The following is an 8,148-nucleotide window of genomic DNA, read 5'->3' on the forward strand; positions in this document are numbered from 1 at the left end:
ATGCTCACCCCTTCTTTCTCCAGATGATCCTGATTCCAGATGCTCCAATACATCAGAAATGAGATTTGTCAGAGAAGGTGACGATCCTCCTGTTCTCATCAGTTTAGCTGTGGACCTTTAGGGGGACATCCCTCTGATGCTATTTTGTTTATTTTTATTTTTTTGGAGAAAGGTGGCTTCTTTGCTGCCCTTTTAATAACAAGCTATAGCCGACTGAGAAATGAACTCTGTATGGTTTTATCCTTTTAATTCACATAAATGTAAACTAATGAAACACAGCAGAAACTTCATACAAACACATGGCAGAAAGACATAAAATTCAATTCAATTCAAGTTTATTTATATAGCGCCAAATCACGACAAGAGTCGTCTCAAGGCACTTCACATAATAAAACACACACACACACACACACAAACACACACACACACACACACACCTCTGTTCCACCCTTATTTGTTCATCTGCTCTATCAGACTTTAAATCACCCCAGTAAAGCGTGTGTGTGTGTGTGTGTGTGTGTGTGTGTGTGTGTGTGTGTGTGTGTGTGTGCGTGCGTGCGTGCGTGCGTGCGTGGGTGGGTGCGTGGGTGTGTGTGTGTGTGTGTGTGTGTGTGTGTGTGTGTTTATTCAGGGTTTACCATGTACTGACAGCTTTTTTCAGAGAGGATTTGTTTCTTCATGCAGGTCGCTATAGAATTGTTTTCTGATGAACTCACTTTGTTCAGATCCAGACCTGTTCCATGGTGCTCGATAAACCTTCCTCTGGAGGCCATTAGACACCTTTAGGGACTCAGAGACCTTTTCATCTCCTATTCTGATATGACATTGTCCAACTTGAAAACTATCACAAATATTACAAAAAGCCTCAGATTTCTACTCTTTTTGTAAACATCTTCAGCATTTTAATCTTTTTCAGTGTTGCTCAGAACTCTTCAAATGAAACTTAAGATCATCTCAGAACACAGTAACACAAATACCGTTTAATAAATTTAAAAAACCATCTGGATGGAGGATCTCCTAACAGCCTATGTTCAACCTCTGAATGGGACTGCGGAGGGTCAGGGATTTTCTAGTTGTTGGCCAATTTCCATTTCCTTTCAGTTTTCTAAAATACTTGAAGAAAACATTTATAAAATATTAGTAATTTTCTTTGTAAAATATAATCATTTCTGTGAACAGCAATACAGTATGGGTTCAGACCAGATGGGATTACTCAGGCACTTGTTGATCCTGTGTGAAAAGTATTTGATGCAATTGATAACAGGGGTGTTCCTAGACAAGTAAAGATTTAGACACAGTCAATCAGACATTATCACCCAACAGATTGCGCAGATGTGGGTGTGTGGCCATCTCCTGGATCAAGAGTTACTTGGTCAACCGATAATATGTCCACATTTACAACCAGTGGCTGATAGTGACCACTGGTCTCCCACAGGGGTCAGTGTTGGGTCCTTTACCCTTGATTATTTTTATAAATGACACATGTTCATTTTCTTTTGGATGGCCTTTAATTTTTATATGGACATAAATATTATGTTGTAAGGATTTAATTTACATCTATTTAATGAACCATAAGACATGAGATTCCATAGTGAATATGAAATCAATGTTATGAATCTTTGGGTAATTTTACCCAGAAGATTGGAACTTTTTATTGCAGGGATAATGTGACACTTCGTATTAACTGAGAGACAAGAGAAGAGAGAGTCACCTTTAAAATGTTCAAGAAGATTTATTTCTAAAGAATTTTAATCAAGACTAACTCTAAACTCTAAGTGATGAATGGATCTTGGTGTGAATGAGACGTGAGATGAATGTGTGTGTGTAAGTGATGTTGTCATCAGAACTCTCGTATCCGGAGAAGCAAGTCTGAGTGATGAAGTGATGTTTTGCTTTAGCTATGATCGTAGTTTCATAAACACATGAGACGCCATGTTGTCGCTCCACACATACCCTTCAGGATGAGACCTCCGTACAGATCCAGACCCCTCTTTCGGTACCGGAGCCGATGAAACAGCATCAGCAGTACGACAGACTAGTCTTTGGATTGTCTCCAGGTAAAAAGCGACAGTTGGTTGACAGCGTCAGATGGACCCTGAGGGTCAGTGAGTTCAGCTTTTATTCTGAAAGGAACCATTGCTTGGTCGGTAAAGTGCAACAGATTTTATCCAGCTTGTTGGTTCGTTGCTTAAAAAGGAAGTCTGTGTGGCCGGTCCGATACTTCTCTTAGAATGCGGTGAACTGAACTAAGATGGCGTGGCGACTGGTTTTGTTAATCTGGATGTTTTGATTTATGGTCGAATCAAAGTTTGACAGATTTATAAACACCACAGAGACTATGCCACACTTCAGAAAGGAAGGTTCTGATTGGATGAGAAAGATAAAATGTGTCATGCGTTTACATTACATGGATCAGGATGTCTAATGCAGCTAGATTAAAGTCATATTACTTATTAAAACTTACTAATCATAACATTGTCATTTCACAGATTGGTTCACATCTTATTATTGATTAACACTTTGTTTGATTAGCTTTGTTAAAAATAGAAAGAGTCCTTTGTCTTCATTCTTCTCTTGAGCTGGAAAGAAAGCAGTTTTAGAAGCAAATGCATGACCTTGAGGCAGTCTCATGCAGATCGGTTCTGTGTCAGAGACATCTGAGGAGAGAGAGTAAGTAACCTTCATGGAATAGCTCCTTCATCACGTTACAATGTATTCATTGTAAAACAATTTCTGAAGTCAAATCCTGGTCCTCCAGGACTCCTATCAGTCATATTTTGTAGGTTTCTCTGCTTCAACACACCTGGTTTGATTCAGTGGGTGAGATGATCCAGCAGTGCTTGTTCGCCTGCAAATCAGCCCATTGCATCAGGTCTGTTGGAGCAGAGACATCTAAAACCTGCTGGATAGGGGCTCTCAAGGACCTGAATTGTAGACCACTGTGTCAATTTAAGCACATCACACCAGGGGCGTGGCTATGAGTGTTTTTTTCGGGGCCGACCCAATCAGTATTTCTGGCTCTGATTGACACCTTCAACCTGACCCAACATTTACAGGGCCCCACTCACTCTCAGGGCTACACACTCAATCTTGTCATCACAAAGGGTGTAATTGCCTCTACATCTGTTGTGGATTTAGCCTTATCCGACCACTGTCCACTGTTGTATCTTTATTGACGTCTGCTTGTCTCCTTATCGCCAGAATAACTTTGTGATGATCAAAAAGAGAGCTATAAATGAGGAAACTTGTGTTCTTTTTGAGCAGGCACTCGTCAAATCCGCTAGCCCAGTCCCAAAGACCGCTGACCATTTGCTGGAAAATTTTAACTTAAGTATGGCAAATATAATGGATGACATTGCTCCTGTTAAATTGAAAAAAAAAAATCCTCTGGCAAACAGAAGGCTCCATGGAGAAATGTCCCATCAGTTAAATCACAGAAGAAAGAATGCAGGAGAACAGAAAGGAAATGGCGCAAATCCAAACTTAACTCAGACTATCTGACCCATAAAGAAGCACTTTGCAAATACAACTCTGTCATTTGTAGAGCAATCTTATTTCTCCACCATTATAAACAAAAAGCAAATGACACTCGTGCGCTATTATCCACTATTGAGAAGCTAACAAATCTCTCTTCTCAGCTGGCTCCTGAGTTACTCTCAGTTGATAAGTGCAACGAATTTGCCTCTTTCTTTAAGAGCAAAGTAGAGAACATAAGATCTCATATTTCATCTAAGTTGCTAACATTTCTCACTCTGAACCACTAACTAGTTTGCGAGATGAGCTTAGCTGTCAAATTTCAACACTGTTGACCGTCACTTTGGAAAAGACTGTACAAAGTCTAAGTTCCTCTACATTTGAGCAGGACATTTTGCCCACTAGTTTCTTTAAATCTGTGTTTCACCTTATAGCATCTGATGTGCTTTCAATTGCTAACACCTCTCTGCTGACCGGCACTTTCCCCAAATGCCTTAAAATGGCTGTTGTAAAGCCTTTACTTAAAAAGAACAACCTGGATGTTTCTGTCCTTAACAACTACAGACCAATATCAAATCTACCTTTCATCGGAAAAATAATAGAAAAAATTGTTTTTAACCAACTGTCTGCTTTCTTAACTTCAACTTCCTGTCTTGATCTCTACCAGTCAGGCTTTAGACAACACCATAGTCCTGAAACTGCCCTGCTGAAAGTAGTCAACGACATTCGATTAAATAATGATGCTGGGAAAACAACTTTTCTCATGCTCTTGGATCTCAGTGCAGCGTTTGATACTGTTGACCACAGCATACTAATAGAAAGACTTGAATGCTGTGGAGGTTTTTCTGGCTTGGTCATCTGCTGGCTAAAGTCCTATTTAGAGCATAGGAGTTTCTATGTGTCTATCGGTCATCATGCCTCAGCTCCTACATCCCTAACATGTGGTGTCCCTCAGGGTTCAATCCTTGGCCCTCTTTTGTTTAATCTGTACATGCTTCCGCTTGGCCAAATCATAAAGAACCACTCCATTGGTTATCATAGTTGTGCAGATGACACACAGCTATATCTCTCCCTGTCTTCCAATAACTTTGCTCCACTTGAATCCCTCTATCATTGCCTCAACGAAGTTCAGGATTGGAGACTGCCACACTGTTGAGATTGAAAGGCTTTGAAGTAGCAGATACCGTAAAGAACCTTGGGGCCATTATTGATAGTGACTTAAGCTTCACCAGCCACATGAAGGCAGTCACAAAGTCAGCTTTTTATCTTTAAAAAAAACATTGCAAAGGTTAAAAACGTCGTATCACCTGTAGACCTAGAAAAGCTTGTTCATGCTTTCATCACAAGCAGGGTGGATTACTGCAAAGGTCTTTTCACTGGTCTCCCTAAAAAAACAATCAATAAAACCTCTTCAAATGATCCAAAATGCAGCAGCAAGGCTATTGACCAGAACCAAAAGAAATGATCACATCACACCAATCCTAAAATCTTTACATTGGCTACCAGTAACTTACAGGATTGATTTTAAAGTCCTTTTACTTGCTTTTAAATCATTAAATGGCCAAGGACCGCTGTATATAGCAAAGATGTTTGAAAAGTATTGCCCTTAAAAAGCACTTAGGTTGGCAGAAAAATGCCAATTGTTACAACCCGGAGCCCGCACCAAGCACGGAGAGACTGCCTTTAGCTGCTATGTGGTCCATCTCTGGAACTGTCTTCCAATAGACATTAGGACCTGTCCCACCATTTCCATTTTTAAATCCAGATTAAAAACCAAACTTTTTTTATGATGCCTTCCATTAACCTATCTGTGGTCTACTAGGTTTTTATCTGTGTTGTTAAATTTATTCTATATGTGTTTGGTATGTATGCCTAGTCTGTGCAGTTTTATTGTTGTTTTATTATTTGTAGTAAAATTTTTACTGAATATGCTTTTATTTTTGTGTGCCATGTTCCGTATCAATACTCCTTGATTTTATTATACATAACATGATGTGACATTTAAATCTGTGATTATTTTAACTATGTGAAGCACATTAGGCTACCGTTTCGTGTATGAAATGGGCTATATAATAAACTTGACCATGACTATGACTAAATAATATTCCTAACTCACCTCAGCGAGGGGTTTCATCCCTCCAAACTCGGGTCCTCTACCAGAAGCCTGGGAGCTTGAGGGTTCTGTGCAGTATCTTAGTTGTTCCTAGAACTGCACTTTTCTGGACTGAGATCAATCAATCAATCAATCCATCAAAGCTTTATTTATAAAGCGCCTTCCGCAACCCTGTCAGGAAGCCCAAAGCGCTGAACATGGTACAGTTGTAAGTAATTATACTGAATAAATCAACAGTAAAAGAAATTCAAATTACAAAATACAAATTACAAAATACAAAATGGAAATTACAAGATAGATGAAACATTCCGGTAAAATACAAATGTGTGAGACGCAATTGGATTGAGTGGATGGATTGAGTGTACCAATGAAAACTGTGGAATGGATTCAACATAATAGAGGGCCTAATCAAACATGTTCTGGAAACGCCAAGCGGAGGAGGTGTGTTTTTAGGTGATTCTTAAAGACTGGCAGAGAAGGGGACAGCCTAACTGAGGGTGGCAACTGGTTCCAGAGTAACGGTGCTAGGACTGAGAAAGCCCGGTCCCCACGGGTACGACACCTAGACCGAGGGACAGCGAGCAGGCCTTGGTCAGAGGAGCGCAGAGCGCGTGATGGGGAATGTCTGTTCAGGAGTGTGGCCAGATGGGGGGAGCACCACCCTGGAAGAAATGATAAACAAAGACGAGTATTTTGAATTGTGAGCGATAGGAAATCGGAAGCCAGTGCAGGGAGGCCAGAACTGGACTGATGTGGTCCCGTTTCCTGGTCCCAGTCAGGAACCTGGCAGCACTGTTCTGCACAACCTGTAGGCGACGCAGTGTTGACTGACACAACCCTGCATAGAGATTGTTGCAGTAGTCAAGCCGAGAAATTACAAATGCATGCAGTACCCGCTCCAGGTGGGCTCTCGACAGCATATGCTTGATTTTAGCAAGGCATCTCAGGTGAAAGAAACTGGACCGGATCACAGAATTGATGTGAGCATCAAATTTAAGTCCTACATCAAGTTTCACCCCCAAACTGGTAACAACTGGTTTTGAGTATGGAGAAAGAGGGCCAAGATCAGCATAACGATCCACATTCCTGCTGTTGGGGTGAAAAACAATGAGCTCTGTCTTTCCCTCATTCAGATGTAGATAGTTGGACATTAGCCAAGACTTCACCTCATTAACACAGGAGACAAAGGACTGAATAGAGTGACCTTTCTCCTGACACAACGGAGAGTAAATCTGGCAATCGTCAGCATACAGATGGAATGATAGGCCATGTTTACGAAAGATTGACCCCAGAGGTAGCAGATAAATGGCAAACAAAAGTGGGCCAAGGATCGACCCCTGCGGGACCCCCCACCGGAGCCCCTCCCAAGAAGAAAAAACATCACCCAGTTTAACACAGAATGTCCTGTTTTGGAGATACGATCTAAACCAGTCCAGAGCTGACCCTTTGATCCCAACCCATCGTTCCAAGCGATCGAGTAGAATCGCGTGGTCAACTGTGTCGAAGGCTGCTGTCAGGTCTAATAACAGAAGCAGCACAGATGTTCCGTGATCTAGTGATAGATAGATGTAATTTAGGACCCTCAGTAGAGCAGACTCTGTGCTATGGCCAGACCTGAACCCTGATTGGAAAACCTCAAACAGATCAGAGTCAGCTAAATGTGAGACCAGCTACTGATGCCTGATGTTTTTCCTGGGATCTGCTTCAGCCACTCCTCCAGTCTGGAGGTTACTGCCCCGAGTGTCCTAATGACCATGGGAGCCACCGATGTCTTCACTCTCCAGGCTTTCTCAAGTTCTTCTTTGAGGCCCGGACATTTCTTTAGTTTTCCTTTTTCCTGATTTTGCATCACTTGGTATTTCCACATCAACCACAACATCTGTCCTCTGTAGTTTGTCCACCACCACAATGTTTGGTTGGTTCTGCAGACTGCACCACTGGTCACTAGGGTATGCTGTGAGCTAACCCTGAGGTAAAAGTACTAAGTCTGCGGGAATGTGCCTGAAATCACGTACATGCGGCTATCCTTGACTGTACATACTTCTGCTACTCATTTGTCACGCTGCTGTCTGTCCATGCTACTGTTCGACTTGTATCTGTAAGTTTTCACATGCTTGTTCAGCTAATAGAATGTTCACGTCATCAGTCTGCATGCTAAGCCGCGCTGCATTTGCTTACGTGTTTATTCACATCGCTTAGCTTTAGCCTTAGCCCACATGCTGCTTCACGCTGCCGTTAGCTTCTGCTCACTCAGCTTTGGCCCCTTCATCCTTGTAAATAAAGCCTTTAGACATTGAGGAGCGTATTTCTTCAGGCTCACATCATCATTTTGCCAGTCTGGATCTGGAAGTCTCACAGAAGCTTGACTTGCTTTTTCTCTACCACCTTAGGGGGTGTTACCCACTTTGACTTTGGGGCATCCAGTCCATGCTCTACACAGAAGTTCCGGTAGACCTGGGTACTCAATTCTGGGCCTGGAGAGCCTGTATCCGGCACGTGAGAACCCTTCTGTGTGGACTCCCTTCCCTTTCTTTGTCACCATATCTGACCACACTTCTCAA

Source organism: Nothobranchius furzeri, chromosome 3, assembly GCF_043380555.1.
Source record: "Nothobranchius furzeri strain GRZ-AD chromosome 3, NfurGRZ-RIMD1, whole genome shotgun sequence".
Taxonomy (NCBI): Eukaryota; Metazoa; Chordata; class Actinopteri; order Cyprinodontiformes; family Nothobranchiidae; genus Nothobranchius; species Nothobranchius furzeri.